This window comes from Vicugna pacos, chromosome 3, assembly GCF_048564905.1.
Source record: "Vicugna pacos chromosome 3, VicPac4, whole genome shotgun sequence".
Lineage (NCBI taxonomy): Eukaryota > Metazoa > Chordata > Mammalia > Artiodactyla > Camelidae > Vicugna > Vicugna pacos.
In genome coordinates, this window is record NC_132989.1 from 1825442 (window position 1) to 1848044 (window position 22603).

A 22603-nucleotide genomic window follows, 5' to 3' on the forward strand; every position below is an offset into this window, starting at 1 on the left:
GGAGGGTTATTTTGTTCCTTTGATAGTGTTGCGTTTCCCTCAATTCATGGTTTGCACTGATGTTTGTGCATTTGAAGAAATAGCCACCTCTCCCAGTCTTTGCGGACTGGCTTCAATAAGGAAAGACCTTCACCAATCTTCCTACTGTGAGATTTGGGGAGCCTCTCAAGTTTTTTTTATGCATGTGTGTTATCTAGATTCATGTTTACAGATTATCAATTAGAGGGATTTACTGTTTGGGTTTGTTTTGGTTTGTTTCAGAAGTTCATAACCTCTTGCTCCCTCCGGTGTCGGGCTATTGAAACATGAGCTGGGACACTGTAGACACACTTGGCTCTTCTTTCTCTCTTGGTAATCTTGCAGAGCTGTGCCACCACAGCAAGACACATATCCTCTTTTCTTTGTTTTCAGCTACCCCTATCAAACTATTCAGTAGCACCCCCAGTGAGGTGAGACAGAAGGCAGCTCCTGGGGCAGAGCACTGAAAGGCAGATGAAAAGGAGGAGAAGCCTCAGGCTGTGCTATTTATCTCAGCTTTACAGAGAGCTGTGCTGACCGCAGCAAGCCACCCATCTCTTTTTCTTTTGTTCTTAGCTGCCCCGGGCAACCAAATTGTGACGTTTTCTTCAGCGCTCCTTGTGAAGTGAGACAGAAACCCGCTCCTTGAGCAGTGCACAGGGAAGCCTGATCATTGGACATGTATCCCACTCTTTTTCTTTTCTTTTTTTTCCCAGAGGGAGAAAGAAGTTGTGGGCTGAGACAGTCTTTCTTGGTGCCTGAGCCTGTCGACTTGTGGTGGTGGCGGAGGGGGACGCTGATGCAGGATTACTGTAACTGTTCTTACCCATCCCAATGTTGTAGTCCTCGGTTTTGTGCTTGCCTTGATGACTGAAATCTTAATCGGAATCTGAACCTTTCAAATATCATTGCTAAACTGGCGCTTCTGTGGAGAAATAAAGTGTGGGACTTCCTATTTTATCATCTTGGTGACATTTCTGCTGTTTTTGAAAATCAGTCTCCTTTGTGGGCTAAAAGCAGGACTTCTTTAATTTCAATCAGGAAGGAGGATTCTGAGAATCTATCTGAAGAACCACTAAAAATAACTATGAAAATTTTTCTTAGTAAAAACTGTTCATATCCTTTGCCCACTCTTCTACGGGGTTATTCATCTTTTGCTTATTGATTTGTAGATGCTTTTCATATATTAGGAAAATTATCTTTTTGTTTTATTAAGAGTTGTGAAAGTTTTTCCTATTTTTTTTTTACTTTTTTTGTCCTATTCCTTGCAGAGATTTAAAATATTCTTATGTAGTCAAAATTATTAATAATTTATTTATGACACCTAGGATTTAAAACATAATATTTAATGAAGTGGCCAGAAAGAGAAAGAAAAATACCATATGATATCGCTCATATGTGGAATCTATAAAAATAAATAAAAATAAATAAAAAAAGAAGACAAATGAACTTAAGTATAAAACAGAAACAGACTCACAGACATAGAATACAGACTTGTGGGTGCCAGTGGGGAGGTGGATGGGAAGGGACAGACTGGAGTCCAAAATCTGTAGATACTGACAAGTATATATATAAAATAGATAAACAAGTTTATACTGTATAGCACAGGGGAATATATACAAGATCTTATGGTAGCTCACAGTGAAAAAGAATGTGAAAATGAATATATGTATGTTCATGTATGACTAAAAAATTGTGCTCTACGCTGGAAATTAACACAACATTGTAAACTGACTGTAACTCAAAATAAAATTTAAAAAAATATCTCAAAGGTCCTCCCCACTTGAAGATAATAAAAGTAAAAAATACCTCCCCCCACCAAAAAAAAAACTATGAAAAGAGTAGTTTGAGAACAGCAAGTAGTGTCACAATTAGCTAATATTGCAGTTACAATGGAGTCTATTATTTTTACTTCTAAATTAATTTGTTTTGAGCTGTAGGAATCACTGTACATTTGGTAGAATAAGCGTAGGAGAAACTGACAGCCTCTTGGGAAGGTTTCCTACAGGACTTCTGAGCTGCTGCTCTGTCCGATGGAACCTTGCAAGAAACTTGATTGAACCTCACAAAGAGCTTGTCTGTGCATGAAGGAAATGGCTTTCATTTTACTTTCTGAACAAGAAATGGCTCTTCAGACTATAAATCATACCTCCTTTTATAATGGGGTTTTGTGGACTCTAATCCCCAGCAAAATCTGGTCACTACGAGCAGGTGGAGTAATGCCGTTGAATAGAACTCTCTACAATGGCAGAAATGTCTTATTTCTTCGCTGTCTAATCATATGAATCTCAACATGCTGTTGTGCTGATTCAACAAGTTCATTTATGTAAAACCTTTAGAACAGTAACCCACATAAGTGAGCTTCTTACATATATTTGTTGTAAATCAACTATCTTTGTTCATTTTTCTGTATAGCTGTGTATAATCGTTTGCTAGGGTTGCCATAACAAACTTTCACAAACTGCGTGGCTTAAACAACAGAAATTCATTTTTTTTCACAGTTCTGGGGGCTGCCAGTCTGAGATCAAGGTGTTGGCAAAGTTAGTTTCCTATGAAGCCATTATCATTGGCTTATATATAGCTATCTTCTCCCTGTGTCTTTACCTGGCTATTCCTCTGTACGTGTCTGTGTTCTGGAATGTGTGTGTGTGTGTGTGAGAACTAACTATTGTGATAGAAGTGTTAACTAATTCTATTGCAGTAATCATTTCACAGTATATGTGTATCAAATCATCACCGTACATCTTCAACTTACAGAGTATTTTATGTCAGTTATATCTCAAATCCAGAAAAATGACATGAGTAAAAGAAAAATAAATTCTATCAAATCCCCAGGTAGATAACTGATACTACTGGCCTTAGGACCACACTTTGAGAACTGACAACCTGGAGATTACAAGTGACTTGACCATGTCTTGTAGCTTGCTACAGGAAGAATCAGAGCCAAACCTAGGGAGACCAGTGTCAGTCAGCTCCCTGAATGACTTTTCATTTGTCTCATTATTGCTATTACTGTTTAAGGACCATATTTCTACAAAATTCCTATAAGTTCTAAATATGTATAGGATTTTGGTCCTAAGGATATAGAATGTAAATTTTATAATGGGACTCCTACGTACTCAAACAAATGGAAATGGATGTAAACAGATGTATTCAAATAACAAGATGCAGACTTCACAGGAATTAGGAAAAATCACTAACAATCACAATACTCTAGCAAAATTGTTGGTACCCAAATTAAACTTATTTTATATGAATCTTAATCTATTTATAAATAGACACAAAGAAATATACATATAGAAAATTGTAGAGTTATGCAGAAAAAAAATACAGCTACACTTAAAGATGTACAAACAAATTCACAAACCCAGCTTAAAGTTTAGAAAGATGAAGAACTTTAGCAGTATTTGTTTTCTTGGTAAAAAATATAGGTTTACCACAGTTCTCAGAAAGTGCTTAATTGAATGTTTAAAAGCTTCATAAGCTTCTGAAATAAGGATATATTATTTAAGTGTATGGTAACTAGGTGTATGAATCAGTTTAATTCCTTTTCTGTCACAGACTGTTTTGTGATGGACTTTACCTATCTCATAAAGAAAAATGCTGAATCAAGAAAAAAATACTGCAGATGAGAAAGGATGTTGTATTAAGGTCCAAAAACAAAAATTCTCTCCAGTTTTCCATAGGCCTCCTGTTTTTAAAGTCCGAGAAAAGAAAGGATCCCATGCAGTGAACACATGCTTTTATGAAAAAGGACTTGAACTTGTAATTTGTAGCCTGAAAAACATAGTTTGAATCTAATGACTAATCATCTTTTACCTCAATGTGTAATAGTTGCATTTCATCTGATTTCATGGAAAGATTGTGAATTAAGAAGGTCTGATGGCCCGTTCTAGACTTGGCAGCCACTAGCCACGAGCAATCTGACCTTGAGTAAGTCACAACGTAACTGGAAATTAATTCCTTTATATATAAAATTATAATCTTTTTCAAGCCATATGCAGGACTGTATCTTTTAAATTAATAAAGTATGAGCAGCTGGAATCCAAGAAGATCAGATATATTCTGTTTTCTGCAACTTCTCAAAGAGATTCCTGTCTTATTACAAGAGGTGGTGCCTGCCATTTTGAAGAGCTAAATAAAACATTGTAATCAAATTATTTTTGCCAGTTGTATGGAAGACTGACATTCCCATCCCATGTTTCTGTTTGGGAGGTCTGCAGGAGGCAAAACAAGGTAACCTTAGCCCCTGGAAAGACATATGCACTGAGAATATGGGAAGGGGAGGGTCAGAGACACCATCCAGTCACTTGATCTAGACGGAACTGGCTGAACACCATCCTCAAGATGTGACACCATTCTTGCAGATGACACACTGGGTGTAGTAGAGGGGAAAAGTGACTTTTCTCTTGGCTTCTCAACATGGCAGTGAGAATTCTTAGGTCAGAATTCCCAAATCAGTATCTCCGTTACCCTATTCTTTCCCATATTGAAAGGTGTGGATTCAGCTCTTTGGCATTTCCTAGCTCTCCACAATTTCATAGTTTTAACTTTGTGATTATAAGATCAAAATAAGAAATTGATCTACTCTCATTGTTACATAAAACCCAGAAATCAAATCTCTCTTCAAGAAAACCTGAGTCCCATGTTTGGGAATTTTCCATACAATCTCCCTGGTGAGTTCAGCCTTCACATGTGGGAGCCTGAGCCAATCTCTAGATGAGGACACCAGTCCCTGAAGTCTTAGCTCTGTAAACAAACTGATGTCTGTCTTCAGGTCTCCAGACTATTCCAAATTCCCAAGGTGGCGGGTATTAGAGCTGTCTTCCTGTCCCCTTGTTATGCACCAATAAAATGACATAATGTTTTTTAAAGCCCTTTGAAATAAGTGTGCTTCCTTTCATCCCTGGGGGATCATCTGCCATCTCCTTAACCTTAGGGTACCTGTATTTATGGATGTGAGATAAAACATGCTGATTTGAAACGTGGCACTATGCAACCTCACCCACTCAGCTAAGAAAAGATGCCACCGCTGGCCAGTCCTGATTGTTTTTGCCCACAGTTAACTATTTTATTCTTTTAAGCTTAGAAACTTAAAGTTTCATTTTAAAACTTCAATGGGGCAGAGATTTTTTTTGTGTGTGTTCCATCCCTCATCAGAGTTTTTGCTGGAATTTCCTTCGCAAGATCCAGAAACTAAAAGGGACCAGAATTAGCTGCCTAATCCCTGAGAAAACTCCTGGCTAATCTCTGGAATTGAAGTAAGAAAGGATGACAGATTCTTAGGTCTTCTGCTTTCTGGGAAGAACAATAGTGAGGATTTTGATATGAGTTTTGTTGTAGCAATGAGCCTTATTTCTGTATCTTTGGTCCTTTGTTGGATTTATAATTATATTTATAATAGTTCTACTAGGGTTTATATCTATTAGGGCACCAGAATAAGGAGGTTCCCAATGCCGACCCGTACTCTAACTCCGTTTAAAAACAGAGCTACTGCATCCAATTCAGAAACAACTGAATGCACCAAATTCTAACAAACTGGACCTAAGACAGGTAGATTAGGAGAGATGATGTTCTGTTTGCTTCCTCACTCCTAGCTGGGCCGATCCCAGGGCATCCCCTGACCCTACATATACACACACACATCATATCACCCTGTTTAATCTCCTCATGAAATAATAGCCAATATGAACAGAAAACCTCTGTGTCGTTCTGTTTTATCACAGTGACAAATCAAGCATTGCAAGCCTTCCCTGGCGATGCTGAGAATGACCACAAGCTTCTCCCCAGCAAGTACTCATAATGTTTTTGTTAGGTCTGTAGGTGCAGGTGAGTGAAACAGTAACAAAAGACCAACTTGAAACAAGTTTAAATAGATACCAACAGGGGAAGAAGGCAGAGTGAACAAAACTTTTGAGCTAATGGGTAGGACTGGCCTTATGGACCTTGCTCCGGTATTCTGTCATTGAAATTGTTCACCTCTAACATGGTGATCCTCATACTCGGCCTGCCCACCTTGCAGGGCTGCTGTGAGGCTGGCCTGTAACTGTAAGTGTAAAAGCTCAGCAAAATATTTAACATATTGTAAATATGAAAAGAGTGATGATTGTTTAAGATGTGCTATATACCTGAAACAGACAAAAATAGCTCCACCATTTGGTATTGTTAACTCCCATTTGGCAGGTCTGCCTCTGTGGGTTGGTGGGGCAGGACTGGGTGTAATCTTTAGTCAGGGAATCAAGACCAGTGCATTCATCAAGATTTCTAGGCCAAAGGTTTCAAAATTAGTGCATTTTTATAGTGTTAGGTGCTAAGTGAACTACTTCAGGTGTTTGAACACCTCCATTCCTTTTCGATTTCCATTCTCAACATCTGTATTTCTTGCAACTTCATGGTTCTGAACTAAAGATGAGCTAAAATGCATGAAAAACTGGGTGCACTCATTTATGGTTGAAACGCTTGTTAGGTGAAACAAAGGAGAGCCTCTGAGTACTGGACATAAGGCTGAGCATTGGGCCATCTTGGAATGAAAGAATAGCACATTGAGAAAATATCCCTTAGAGAAGATATGTTATAAATAAATAAATGTGTTAAATTTGCAGTTTTGCCTGAGCAATCGGGCCCTGCATGGTGTTTGTAGCTGAGCAGTTTGTCTAGCCTTCTGTTGTTCTGATGAGACGCTTCCATTGATTATATTAAACTTGGCTGAAAGCTGTGACAGGTCTATGCATACAGAGGTGCAAGTTATTCTTCACAACCAACACCAGCAAAGCGTGTGTGGGAAGGCCTCCCTTTCGAGTGCTCGGTTGACCTAGTAAAGTCTTTGGTACTTGGCTGGCTACTTCTGATCATTTCCTGCCCTCTTTCATCTCTTCACGTGGCTGGCCTGGCAGAGGTTCCTGTGCCTGGCGCAGTAAATAGAAATTTACAAAATTCCTGCCTGCAGCGCCAGCTGAATAGAGTTTATAACTTCTCCACTGTCAGGCTCGACCAGTGGTGACAGCGGCTACACGAAGACATACATCCTTCAAAATGTTTCTGTGCCCTTGTTCTCACTGCTTCTTTCCTGTGTGTCGCCACGATGCTGTTGGCTATTACTGGAGCTGATACAAGCCTGAGTGAACACTGACTGGTGCTATACTGTAAGGCAGAGCCCCATCAAAGCCCTTGGCACAGACTGGAAACCACAAGAAGCTGAAATGTTCAGGGCATGTACCCGACACCATGAGTCACATAGACACGTGAGGTCTGGGTGGGGATGGAGAGAGGATCTAGCCTGCTCTCCAGCTTGCACAAGGAAAAGTCAAGCTATAGAGAGAAAAACTGGATTTCAGGCTACACGTTTGCTATTGTGCCTTTTATAATAGAGGCAGAATCCAGCCTATCTCAGCTCTTTCTTTTATGGTCAAAAGGTATTGTGTTTAAAGTCAATAAAACTGCATGTCATTAAGGAGTTTTCTGATGTACATTTGTGGATTCCCAGAGCATCATCCTACTATCCTTCTTCCTTCTTAGAACATATTTCTCTCAATATACCACATGTATACATTCTTACTTGTTACTTGAAAAAAAAACCAAAAACAAACAAACAAACAAAAAACACCAAGAAACCTCTCAGGTACAGCCGTCTCCCTATAATATAAAGTGTTCTATAGAGATCTCCCTGATCACTTGGAAATAATTTGCAAAACACTCAGCTTTTGAACAAATCTTTTAGAGAACTTTCACTTTCTCCTTTCTTTATCATTATATACATACATTATTCACCAAAGAGAACAACTTCTAAATAAACTCATCCTCTGCCTTCCAGGGGCATCAGGTACACTGCTTTGCATTTAATAGGTAACAAAATGTGTGTACTAGAAAAGTAATAGAGGGGCAACTGACCTTCCTAACTTTACAGATCTGTAAATGGAAACTGGAGACTGCTGGGTACAGTCTTCATTTGCCATTTTTTCTAATTCTTTTTCTGTGTCTCCGTAACAGCTGGTGAAGATTATGGAAAGAGACAATGACAGCTACCAACAGGCATTCATCATGGTGGGCTTTTCTGGTCGGCCTCAACTGGAGAGAATTCTCTTTGCTTTTATCTTGGTCTTCTACATCCTGACCCTAGTGGGCAACACTGCCATCATCCTCTTGTCCATCATGGACTCCAGGCTCCATACACCCATGTACTTCTTTCTTGGGAACCTGTCTTTCTTGGACCTCTGCTTTACAACGAGCATTGTTCCCCAGCTGCTGTGGAACCTGTGGGGTCCAGAGAAGACCATCACCTACCATGGCTGTGAGGCCCAACTCTACATCTATATGGTGCTGGGCTCGACTGAGTGTGTTCTCCTGACTGTCATGTCCTATGACCGCTATGTGGCTGTCTGCCGGCCCCTGCACTACACTGTGGTCATGCACCCACATCTCTGCCTGTAGTTGGTGACTGTGGCCTGGTGCTGCGGCTTTCTGAACTCCTTTGTTAAGTGTCCCCAGACGATGCATCTCTCTCGATGTGGGCGTCACAAGGTGGACCACTTTCTGTGTGAGATGCCTGCTCTGATTGCCATGTCCTGTGAAGACACCATGCTGGTGGAAGCATCTGCCTTTGCCCTGGGGGTCGCTCTTCTCCTGGTGCCCCTCTCCCTGATCCTCACCTCCTACGGCATGATCACTGCTGCTGTGCTGAGGATCAAATCAGCAGCAGGACGGAAGAAGGCCTTCCACACCTGCTCTTCTCACCTAATGGTGGTCATTCTCTTCTATGGAACCATCGTCTACATGTACCTGCAGCCAGCCAACAGCTACTCCCAAGATCAGGGCAAGCTCCTCACTCTCTTCTACACCATCGTCACTCCCAGTGTCAACCCCCTCATCTATACTCTGAGGAACAAGGATGTGAAAGGAGCAATGAGGAAGCTCCTGGGGTGGGAGAAGGGGGCCAAGGAAACCTAAAAGAGAAATGTTAGGGCACTATAGGTTGATGTTCTGGATTCGCCCTCTTGTATATGTCTCAACCATGTGGAGAACTAACATTTAAAGAGTGAAGTGAACATGGAAACCACAATGCTTTTGAGTTTGACCCCATGTTCCGCTCCATGGATGTGAAGTGGTTTCCTTTTGTTTAAAGATGTGTGCTTTAGGAGATCTCTAATGTACTTTCATTTTATCCAACTTTGGGCTTAAATTTGCAACTGCAGGGGACCTCAGTACAGAACTAATTCAAATCACAGTCTGCAGACTATGTCATGAGATGCCAACTAAAAATGAGGCAATGTGAGTGGCCTCCTCTTGAAGCTCCTTTAGTTATGACTTCAGTGGTTCTTCAGAAAGTGGCGAGTCAACCTCAGTAAAATCACAATTTGTTGTCCTAGATTGAGGTTGGTTCTCCATGACTAAGGAGTATTCTTTGGTTTGCTTTTGAAAAGGAAGAGTTTATTTAGCGTCATCTGTACCTTTTCCTTGACTTCCTCTCACAGCCAAAGTATCTACAAGGTAGTTGACTGGAGTTAGGAGTCCAAGACTTTGGAGACAAAAGTACAACTGAAAAACATTGGAATAGAATGAAGAACTTTGGTTTCCTTAGCAGATTGCTTTAATCAGCTGTAAATATTCCTCTTGAAAGAAAGCTGTTTTATATTCAATTACCACCATCTCAAAAAAACTTTTGATGGCCAAAGTTATTAGAATTGGAAGCTACTCAGAGCAGTATTACTGCAACTTGGTTTTGCATAAGACTCTTTAAGATATGAATTTCCAAGAACTCCTTAGATTTCTTGCATCAAAAACTCCAAGTATGGGTCTGTTTTTAAAAAGTTCTCTAGATATTACTGAGAGCCAGATTTGGAAATAATTGTTTTTGAAATAAACTTAGTCCAACTTCTTACATCAACTAGAAACCGTCCTAGAACATTCTGAATGGATGGCCACCTTTACTGGGCATGAATGATGCTGCAGACCAGGCATAGAGGGTGATGGCAACCATATCCAGGTTTGAAACTGATTTTTCCTCTTACCAGTTATCTCTTGTTGTCTAGCTTTTTCATCTGTATTATGAGGCTAATAATACTTACTTTACAAAGTTGTAGTAGAAATTAAATAAGGTAAGGTATGACAAATATTAGACAAGTGATATCTCAATGATGTCTACTTTTCTTTTCATGGACCACAGCCATTGGCAATCTATTCCTTTAGGAATAGCTTCAGTTTTGTTATTTAGATCTTGCTTTTAGTAAAAATTGCCTTTAGTACTTTCCCACTCAATACTACAAGGAGAAAAATGCTTTTTCCTAGTTATAGGAAATACTCTTTGCTTGCTTCTTTTATATTAAATAAATAGAGTTCTTTATAAACTCCCAGAGGACTCTGCTGCAAAATTTTGCGCCCTGGTATAAACGTAGGGTTTGGAGGTGGAGACCCAGGGTAAGTGTGCTGATTTAATATTGTTAGTAGATAATGTAAGTTCAGGCTTTGGGGATTATTAGGGGAGTAGAATCATAGACTATGACAGAGGCTGAATCTATGAAAACAATATATCCAGATGGAAACGGAAAAATTATTTCAAAGTCACTTTAGCTTGATGTTTTGGAGATACTAAGAATAAAGTAAAATTTGGTTGCTTCTATAATCTGCCTGTATTATATAGACGATCACAGGACATATGGAAGGTAGGTTTTTTTACTCCATTTGCAAATGATGTGACAAAATTCAGAGAGGAAAAGAGTTGTTTAGAATTACAAGGCAAGAAAGTACCCAAGATAGTGCTCAGGATCTGTCAGACATGCCCAGTTTCTCACTGAGGTTTTCATTTCATCAGCTGATTCTTGTGAATTTAGGTTCTACGCAGTTAAAATCTGGACTATCTAGTAGCCACTTGTTGTCTTTCCATTTGATAAAAACAAAATTTAAGTTTCCCTTTTAAGCTCAAGAAATCACCCATAGGGCATCATCTTGGAAATAAAAGATTGAAGAAATTTAGTCTATTGTTCTGAGCGCTAGTCCCTGTCTTTATTCTTATTCTTGCTGTGTCTCTGTGGCATGGCAACCACTGTTAGATCATCCACACACATATAATGAGTGTATTTCCTGCTGACCTGGACTAGGGCATTGGCAACAGCTGCAGACATCACTTCCCGAGAGGTTTATTCTTTCACCTAAAACCTCCTGTAGCCACCATATTTCTGTGATAAATCTACAATGGGTCAAGTCAACAAGTACTTATTAGACACACGTACATCCTGGAAATTCTAAGGAAATCAAAGAAATTGTCCTGGTTGCAGGATGTTCACTCATTCATACCATACCCCCTTAGATACACCACCACTCAGAACTGTGACATTTGTCCTAGCGTTGACACTGCAGTTATGGACACATTTTTCTTCACCAAAACCTCATCCTTGTATATAGTTAGTGGTGAATGGGAGTTTCATGAGATGGAGTGAGAAATCAGTCCATCCATAATCTGGCCAATGACCTCTGCACTAAGTCTCTACAGAGACTCAGGAAACTGACTCTCAGAGATGCTCCTCCAAAATGTCATCAGTTGGAAAGAAATCGGAATAAAGTACTAATACAATAAAATACAATATAACAAAAAGTAAAGTGAAGAGGAGAAGAGATGAAATGGTGATAAAAAGATTTGACTAGAGAGTTGAGTTAGAATACCTAGAAATTGTGGAATTCTGATAATCTGTAAGAATATTTGAAAATAGCAGAAAAAAAGTAATGGTGTATGGAAATAGATATTACACCCTGGGAAAGAGTTTGTCTACGGTGGTACAGGTAGAATAAGATTGACTGTAAATGGTCTTAAATCATGGATGATACAAAGGTTTCATGTGAAAAAGACACTAGCAAGGTAAAATTCTGCTGGAGTAATATTCACCTGGGACCAGCTCATACACCACGTGCTTGGTTTTTCATTGGAATGTGGTGTGATGTAAGGGCTGAGATCCCACTTTGCAGAATCACCTTTTGGACTTCCATAGTGACCCCTAGCTGAGGAGGCTTAATATTTAAAAAACAAGCAACCCAGTGAAAAAAATGGGCAGAAGACCTAAATAGAGATTTCTCTCTAAAGAAGACATTCAGATGGCTAACAGGCAACTGATGAGATGCTCACCATCGCTAATTATTAGAGAAATGCAAATCAAAACTACAATGAGGTATCACCTGACACCAGTCAGAATGGCCATCATTCAAAAGTCCACAAACAATAAATGCTGGAGAGGCTGTGGAGAAAAAGGAACACTCCCACACTGCTGGTGGGAATGTAAATTGCTGCAGCCACTATGGAGGACAGTATGGAAGTTCCTTAAAAAGACTAAAAACAGACTTACCATATGATCCAGCAGTCCCACTCCTGGGCATATAACCAGAGAAAACTAATTCAAGAAGACACCTGCACCCCAATGTTCAGAGCTGCATTATTTACAACAGCCAAGACATGGAAACAGCCAAAATGTCCATCGACAGGTGACTGGTTAAAGAAGTTGTGGCAACACACACACACACACACACACACACACACACACACACACACAGAGGACTACTACTCAGCTATAAAAAAAGAGTAAATAATGCCATTTGCAGCAACATGGGTGGACCTGGAGACTGTCATTCTAACTGAAGTAAGACAGAAAGAGAAATAAAAATACCATATGATAGTATCACTTATCTGTGCAATTTAAAGAAAAAAAAACCCAAATGAACTTATTTACAAAACAGAAACAGACTCATATACATAGAAAACAAACTATGGTTACCAGGGAGAAAGGGGGTGGGAAGGGATAAATTGGGAGTTTGAGATTTTTCACATACTAACTACTATATATAAATTGATAAGCAACAAGTAGTTCATGCTGTATGGGAACTCTATTCAATATCTGATAGTAACCTACAGTGAAAAAGAGTATGAAAACGAATATGTGTATGTATATGTACGATGAACCATGCTGTACACTGTATACAACATTGTAAAGTGACTATATTTCAATAAAAAGCAAACAACAAACACGGTAAGCTCATCACCTGTTTTTTTGTTGCTCTGTATTCTGGTTGTCATCAACTATTCATATTTTATAGTTTCCTGACAGCTCCTCTGGGCTTTATACACAGATTTTATAGTTGCATTTAAAGGAAAATACAGGGCAGAGTATGCTTACTTCATCTTACCCAGAACCAGAACCTTCCCTTCAGATTTTGAGGCTGGGTGTTAGTTCAGCCTTGTTGAACACGATGTATAGGCTAGAAAGAGCAGGCACATAAGTTTGCTTGGTATTTTTTTTTAAATTATATTTTGCTCCATGTGAAGCAGGGATATGAATGTGGAACCATTATTTGTTACATGCTCTGAGCTCCTTTTATTCGTCTATGTGCTTTAGTAAATAACAGAATGAATCAGGCAATGACATGTATCCAGATCACAGTCATTGAGAGTTGGACTGGGAGGTAAAAATCAGGGTTATCGATTGATAATATGACTGTGTCCCTATGAGACTTCTATTTTAGTACCAGTAGATGGAGTCAGTTCTCTTTAACAGGATGGATAGATTTGCTCAGGCAACATCAACAGCTAGACTGTTCTCCACAATGGCTCTCCTTTACCAGTTCTAGATCTTCAGAGACTTTGAGAGATTATGGAATCCAACACTTTCTGAATGAGGTAGAGGTACAGGAAGGTTGAGAGATGCCAAGTTCACACAGCTCATTCCTGTTAGAGTGAGGAGCAGAAACAAGACTCCTGGCTGTCTGGTGTTGCTTTTTCCCATCATAAAGACATTCTTTACTCTGTCTGTCCCATGATACTGCTGGTTCAGTGGATCAAAGAGATAACAGCTCATGTGAGTCCTACCATTGAGAGAGTCTGGACCTTGTGTGGACTTTCTCCTAGCTTTTCAAAATCAGTATGTGGAGATTCTGTCTCATTGCTTCATTCTTTTGGGTGAGAAAAGGACTTTTTCAGTGGAGTATTTCTTTGAATTTCCAAGCCACTGACTTTTTGAGCAAATACTATTCACAGAATTTTCTAAAAAGTGGATGTAACAATCTGACCAAGCTTTTCCTTATTGTTAACACAAGTCATAGGAGTGATTTTTTTTTCATTACCATACTGCACTTTCTCTGATAATATTTCTCTGAAATAATTTTTTCAAATTTTTTGGACATTTTCCCTTACCTGGTAAATTAAGAATTCTATTCATTCATTCTCATCAAGCAAGACTGAGATTTGGTTTAAATAAATGATACTACATTCTCCAAAGGAATTTGTGAATGAGGGGGCTGGAAATAGAAGACCTATCTGATCCTTAGATATAATGAAGTTCTGAATCCCAAAGGAAGTTGGAACCAGAGATTAAAAGATGGGAACTGAATATAATAGGAAACCTAATTTGTCCATAGTCAAAGGGCTTATGAATGGTAGAGTGTGAACTGAATCCAAATCTACAGAGATGTAAAGTCTGGTTCTTTTCTGTTCTACCACTGGATGAAGATATAATGAGTTCTGTTGATTAGGGAGTGAAAAAATAGCTTACAATAGTGCTTAACACAGAAAAAATGTTGCACAACTGTTAGTTAAATACATAACAGAAATGCTGCATTGTTTGCTTGTGAAAGGCAGAAAATTAAGTTTGTTTATATTGCTTGGTAATTAATATTTTTTCTTATTATAAGAACCACCTTCTCTTTCCTATTCAATGACCCTCTCTGGTCAATTTCTTTTGCCTTCCTCAAGACCCAAATAAAAATCTGTCTCCTCTCACCATTGTTCTATTCAGAATATGACTGTATTGTCTTTATTATTTCGCAGCATGGACCAAGTTTATAGAACATAATTTGCTTATTTTGGAAATCTTCTTTGGAATTGGTCCCAAGGATTAGGTAATTGTGTGTGCAAATGTTCAAGACAGCAACTCTCCCTCATGAATTTTCGTATGCCAAGCACTGAATGAATTGTTGACTATTGGGTCAGGGTAAATGCTTGCTAATTTAAAGAGTTTGTACTTTTTTATTCCCCCTGTAAATGCAATGTAGCATTCTTAAATACAAGAGAATTCGAATTTAAATACAATGGAAATGTTAGTCCAAATATTTTGTGACTCCAGGTAAGTGTTCAATCAGCCTTTTGTAATTAACCAATTAATGCTTAGGAAGGATTATTTCTCCTCTCATCTCTAAATTTGAATCATTTTAGTGATTGGTCTGAAGTGAAATAATTGCTTATACTATTTCCCTTTTTCTACATTCTTCACAAAAAATCTCTTGAGACCCGTTTCCCTGTAAGACATTTCTTTCATCTCTAGGGAATAGGAGGCGCCCTTAGGACTCAGGCAATTCAACGGCATAAACAAATTAAGCCTTACTAGGAAATCTACAGGGGCTTAATTATAGTTTCCTAACAACGCGAAACATTTAAAAATTCCTTCCAATGTAATATGTGACAGGAACACTGGGATGGGGTTGGGGATTAATATCAAAGACTCCCTTTTCTAAAGGGAGCAAGTAGAGGAAAGGTATTTCCTGGAGTGTCAGCATTTCATCCCCTTATTTCAGTGAGTGTGATGAGCTCACAGCCCCTTGTACTGAGTTTGTTGGACCCCTAAATACTTCCTTCTTCCCCTGGGTTGGTGTTTCAGAGGAAGTTAATTTTTTTCTCCCCTCATTTTTAGGCTATACCTGGAAAGTAATGTAAAATCAAGTGCCAGTATCGACTTGGTCAAATAGTTTGACTATTTTCATTTTTGTTCCCTAGACATTTGCTATTTTAACTTTAAAATTAGGCTTCCGAGTTAACAGGCAATCAATTTTTTTTCAGGAAGCCTTCTTACCTCAATGTCCTTGTTCCCCAAAGTTACCCTCCCAAGCTTCTCCACATTCATTAACTTCAGGATAAGCAGATGGGGGCAATCTCTTAAATTAAACTAAATGCTGCTATGAAAATAATCTGTATATGTTGTATTGCTATTAGCACAAATTGAATCCATTAATTTCATTTATATAGCAATTATTCAAAGACCTATGCTTTGTACAATGTACAAAGTATGACCGAATCCTAACTTAAATGATTTTGCAGTTTGTTTTTCCTAAGAGGAGTATAGATCAAAGCATTTCCTTGATCAGTGCAATAGCTTACATTTCTTTTGGCCACCTCTAATTAGAGGACAACTTAATCAAGATGTCTAGGTGTTTCTTCTTGACTTTTGCTTTGTTTTTGTATCTGTGGACAAACCCATCTACCTTCTACACTCCTCTAATTTCCACTCATTATACCTCCAGATTTCTCCTTCTAAAACTGGAACCAGCACATTGTTAAATGTAGAAAAGAAAGATAAATGGCTGGCTGTTCTTGGTCTGCCAACATAATAGGATAAACAACAGGTCAGCTACTGGCTTTTGTGACCCGTTAACTTAGCTGAAGCTTTTCTTCAAGATCTTGGTGAAGAAAAAGGCAACCTCTGGGCTGTGGGCCTTGAGCATGTGCCATACCTCGGTAATTGTTTGTCTTTTTGGAGAAATGCCCTGGCTCCCCATGTCTACCACTTGTCCCCTTAGTACAATGGGATGACTCTGGGAAGGGAACTTCATCAATCTGGGGACAATCTCTCAACCCAGACCTACCCATTATCTCTTCTGAGAATTTGACGCAGGTCAGTATAAATGGATGATATTGCTGCGGTGATGACGAATTGTTTCCTAAAAAGACTTGTGGACAGATGTACATCATTTGAGACCATGGGCTCCCAAAACAGTGTCCCAGAATACCGATGCTTTTGTAAGTTTTAGCATAATCTAATGAATCTTATCTTTTAAAAATTATTTCATTACTTTTTCCCAACATATTTTCTGACTTTCATCAAAATATTTGCATATTTTAAAATACGAGTATTTCAGGGAATGCTCTTTAAAACCCTGTGATATAATTGTTAAAGCTCCCTTATAAGATGAAATCAATTCTCATGTTTATACACAGGTCTTGGGGTGTGTGGGTCTATGTTTCAGATCCTATGATAAAGGGCATCAATTCCTCTTGCAGTCTTACAGATCTAACTAATAAGCCATCACTATAATGGATAATCAGGGAGGTCTATTGTTAGGCAAAAGTATTTTTCAAGTGTGTAATAAACTTTCTAGATTTCTACACATTTTTCTCAATATTTAGTAGTCTCTGTGAGAACATGAATTCAAAAAAAAGCTTGAGTGTTTTGAACAACCAGTCCAAACTAATATAGTATTCACATTAATATAGTATTCAGAGAGCCCTGACAAAGAGCAAATCTGGTTATTATTAACCCTGTTCTGTGGTGAAGGAAATGTGGGTACAAAGAACTAAAATTCATTCAAGGAACCATCCTCAGGCAGATGTGATTGCTAAGATATGGTAACTTGCCTTGGGTGACTTAGACTCTCAGTACCATTTCCAGTGCCCAATTTATTACAACAAATGTCGGACAATTCTGGGGCTCCTCAGGCTGCCATGACTGGCTTCCTTGGGAAGCATCTGTCATCTGGGAAATGTGCAGATTATCTTTCTTCCAAATTTGGTACATTTCCTGAGCTCACAAAGGTCTTTTTCCCTCATTTAGTTCTCCCACCCCATTTTACTTTCCTTTTTTTCCCAGCTTTATTGAGAAATCACTGGCTTGCATCACTGTAAAAGTTGAAGGTATACAACAGGATGGTTTGATTTACAGAGATCGTGAAATCATTACCACAAAAAGTTCAGCTAACATCCATCTTCTCGTATAGATACAATTAAAATAAAAGAAAGAAGAGAAAAAAGGAAAAAAAATCTTTGTGATGAGAACCCTTAGGATTTATCCTCTTAACAACTTTCCTATACGTCATAAAGCAGTGTTAGCTGTAGTCATCATGTTGAAAATTATATCCCTAATACTTACCTATTTTATAACTTTAAGTTTGTAACTTTTGACCACATTCCTCCAATTTCCTCTCTCACTGCTCTCCACTTCTGATGACCACAAGTCTGATCTTTTTTTCTATGATCAATTTACTTTTATTATGTATTTATTTTTAAAAATTTAAATATATATTTATTGAAGCACAGTGAGTTTACAATGTTGTGTCAATTTTTGGTGCACAGCACAATGCTTCATTCATATAGGAAGATACATATATTCATTTTCATATTCTTTTTCACAATAAGTTACTACAAGATATTGAATATAGTTCCCTGTGCTATACAGTATAAACTAGTTGTTTATTTTATATGCAGTAGTTAGCATCTGCAAATCTCGAACTCCCAATTTATCCTTTTCCACCCCCTTACCCCCTGGTGACCATAAGTTTGTTTTCTATGTCTGTGAGTTTGTTTTGTAGATGAGTTCATTTGTACCCTTTTTTTCTTTTTCTTTTCTTTCTTTTTTTTTTTAAGGTTTCACATATGAATGATATCATATGGTATTTTTCTTTCTCTTTCTGGCTTACTTCACTTAGAATGATGATCTCCAGGTCCATTCATGTTGCTGCAAATGGCATTATTTTTTATGGCTGAGTAGTATTCCATTATGTAAATATACCATAACTTTTTATTCAGTCATCTGTTGATGGACATTTAGGTTGCTTCCCAGTCTTGGCTATTGTCAACAGTGCTGCTGTGAACACTGGGGCACATGTATCTTTTTCAATTAGAGCTCCCTCTGGATATATGCTCAGGAGTGGGATTGCTGTATCATATGATAAGTCTACTGAGTATTTTTGGCTTCTTTGTTAATTATTAGTTGACTTTATATGCTTGGGGTTGTTTCTAGGCTTGGGATTCTGTTCCATTAGTCTTTTTGTCTGTTTTTAAGACAGTACCACACTGCTTTGATGACTACAGCTTTATTGCATAGCTTGAAATCAGAAAATGTGATACCTGCTGCTTTGTTATTTTTTTCTCAAAATTTCTTTAACATTTGGGTTCTTTTGTGATTTCATTTAAATTTTAGGAGCTTTTTTTTTTTAAACTTCTGTAAAAAAAAATGCCGTTGGAACCTTGGTAGTGATTGTACTGAATCTATAGATGACTTTTTGTAGTATTGATGTTTTAACAATATTAACCCTTCCAGTCCATGCACACAAGATACTTTTCCATTTATTTGTTTTCTTCTGTTTCTTTGACCAATTTCTTACCATTTTCAACATAAAGATCTTTTACCTCCTCAGTTAAATTTATTTCTAAGTACTTTATTGTTTTTGATGTTATGATAAATGGGATCAATTTTTAAATTTTTTTCAGAGTATAGAAATGCTACTGGTTTTTGTATGTTAATTTCGTATTCTGCAAATTTACTGAATTTATTGATAAGATCTATTGGGTTAGCCTATATAGTCAGGCTATGAAGTAGCTAGCTTGAGTTTAGTGGCTGCATTATACAAAAAGAAAAAAAAAGATAGAAAAGAATAGAAAAAGAAATGCTCAGAGGGTAAGCTCCTAAAACCTGCGAGTGGCCTAAGTTGGAATCTGGGGAACAGGGTCACACAAAGGGCAGAATCAGTTAGCCTAACTAGTCAGGTTAAGAGAAAAGAGCAAGCAAGATGGAGAAAGATTCACACATTTTATATATATATGTTTATATATATGTTTATATATATTATAATGTTATATATTTATATATATACATGTCATATATATATACATATATATATATGTCATCTGCAAATAGAGACAATTTTATTCCTTTTTTCCCCCAATTTTGAAACTTTTTCTTTCTTTTTCTTGCCTGACTGCTCTAGCTAGGACTTTCAATACTATATTGAATAGAAGTGGCAAGAGTGGTCACCCTGGTCTTCTTCCTGATCTTAGAAGAAAATCTTTCACCACTGAGTATAATGTTAGCTGAGGGCTTTTCATATATGGGGTTTATCATGTTGAGATATGTTCCTTCTATGCCAAATTTGTTAGTAGTTTTTATCATGAATAGATGTTAAATGTTAACAACTTTTTCTGTATCTATTGAGATAATCATATGATATATTTCTTTCATGATATTAATGTGATGTACCACTTTAATTGATTTGCATATGTTGAATCATCCTTCCATCCCAGGGATAAGTCACACTAGATCTTGGTTAATGACCCATTTAATGTGCTGCTGAATTTGGTTTACCAGTATTTTTGTTGAAAGTGTGTGTGTGTGTGTTCATTAGAAATGTTGACCTGCAGTCTTCTTCTCTCGTAGTGCTCTCCTCTGGTTTTGGTAGAAGAATAATGCTAATAAATTAATGAGTTGGGAGTGTTCCCTCCTCTTAGATACTCCCACCCCTTTTTCTACACCACCACCACTATTTAAAAATGCCACCATTTGACTGTCACAGGACAAGAATATGTGAACTACGAGCCAGAGATAAGCTAAGGGCCACTAGACAAGGCAGCCAGATAGAAACAGTAAATAATGAGGACATGTGAAGTGGGAAAAGTTCCTCTAAACCTTTGCCAAGGTAATTATATAAACGGAATCTTCCCCCTGGGTGAAGCTTGTGGCAGAGACCCACTTGCACTGTAGCACGTTTATAAATAACCCTAAAAATATTGACTGTTTATGAAAAAGAGTAAGAACAATATTAGGACTCAGTACCTTGCTGAGGTCATCTTAGGTCCAACAACTTTTTGTGTTCATGGACCTAATTTTCAGTTAACCCAGCAGTGATTAGACTCAGGAAGCATACTTATACTAACCAAATCTCCAGGCAGTTGGTTGATAAGACAATACTATTTATTAGCTGAGGAGTGAATGGGCCCCAAGGAGGGCTAAAATGTTGTCATTTAGGGTACAGCATTTATGCCACTAGATGGAAAGCAAGGATGGCAGAACAGGATGTTAGATGACCCAAGGTGCATTAGGTAAGTCTGCCACCTACGATGAGAACTGCCATGCCAATGAAGTGCGACTACTTCTTTTTTGCCTATTTCTAAAAATGCACATGGGGATTCTTAAGCTCCCACTCTCCCTTTTCTAAATTCCATACAAACAACTAGTGTGACCCTGTTGAGATCACAGATTTTGGCTTAGTACCTTTACAATACCAGGTGTTGGGGCTCGGACAAAACAGTTAGTAATTACATAGAATAAATACTGAATGACTTAATAAAAGCATAAAACTTAAATGTTCTCACCAAAAGAAAAAAGATAAATACATAAGGCGATAGGTGTTATAACTAACTATATGGAGGGAATTTTTTCATTATATACCTATATATATGTATACTTACCATGATGTATACTTTAAATATCTTATAGTTCTGTATGTCAATTATTTCCCAATAAAGCTCAAATTATTTACACACATATATAATAAAACAAATTTGGAAGAAGAAAGTAGGGAAAAAGGTAGATACATGAGGTTGGTAACTATTATTGTCTGCGAGTGGATGGGATTATGGAATTTATATTCTTTAATTGTCTTTGCTTTCTTGTTTTTCTGTAACAAACATGCACATGTTCTTATGATAAGGATGGTTAAATAATTAACAAACTAACTGAATAACAAGCCCTTGTCTTCGGGGCATACCTCTTGAGCCAAAAATAAGAAAGAAAAATAAAATGGCTGTTCTTTTATGTGTGGTGATTACAAATCACACATTAAGTTTCATTACAAAGTGTTTTTTTTTTTTTAGATGTAGTTAAAGATTCTCGTACTGGAAAAAAAATTGCTTGTGTCCATGTTACAACTTCTGAGCTCGCAGTTGGTGCTGACCCAGCTTAGCTCTAGGTACGTATTTTCACTATGATCTGTAGATACGCTGCACTCATAACAGACTATTCCTTAAGCGTTTCACTACAATTTTCAAGTTCATATATGAAAACTCTGGTTCTAATTGTTATTTGCATGTGCCTTCGTATCAGGCAATAACTCTTTTCTGAGTCTATAACCCCTTCTGGTTGGACCACAATTGGACATGCCCCACATGTGGACAGAACAACTGTGGGAAACCACATTATATATATCTATAATGGTTACTTTCTAAGTTATATTTAGAAAGTAAGTGAAAAAAAGTTGATTAAGGAATATGCTTGAGTAACTTGCATAGAAAGCAATGAAAAGGGAAAAAACAGAGTTATTAAGAAAGACAAAGGACATGAAAAAATCAGAAGCACAATACCCTAAAGTTCTCACAATAAATTTTCTTAACATCAAAAGCTCACAGTTTAACACTATGAAAGCTAATATTTAAGCTGAAGTAATCATTCTTACAGTTGCCTTATAAATATATGTAACATAATCCACAATGAAGACATGTCACTGTTAGATTTTCAGACTCAAGTAAAATAAGCACAGAAAAAGCAAACATGTTGGTAACACAAAGTTTATGTCATTGACCAGTTACTAAGCTTTAATGAAAACTTCGATTATGTATAGAATAGAAACCTTACTCATTATACCCTCTAACTTACTGCTGTAAAACTGCCATCAGTAAGTAGGAAATTAGGTGAAACAAGATGCCAAAATTTCAATTGGAGATTATTAAATGTATCATTTTTTTAAATCCTAAGCATCAAAATATGAGAATTTTATAGTTAAACACTCTTTTTAAACAAGACAAAATAAGAAAAGAACAGGTAAGTAAGTTAGAAAAATACCAGAAAATAAAACTTGA

The 22603-nt window shown here is 37.5% G+C and overlaps 2 protein-coding genes and 1 pseudogene across 2 annotated transcripts in view; 1 reads left to right on the forward strand and 2 right to left on the reverse strand.

Moving 5' to 3' along the window:
- The window catches only part of LOC116277821 (olfactory receptor 2H2-like), a 55469-nt gene that overhangs the window by 31783 nt on the left and 1083 nt on the right, over nucleotides 1-22603 (reverse strand). The window lies entirely within an intron of this gene.
- Nucleotides 1-22603, reverse strand: part of LOC102529025 (olfactory receptor 2B11) — a 51971-nt gene that overhangs the window by 18484 nt on the left and 10884 nt on the right. The window lies entirely within an intron of this gene.
- LOC140690496 (putative olfactory receptor 2W6) lies at nucleotides 8017-9354 on the forward strand (annotated as a pseudogene).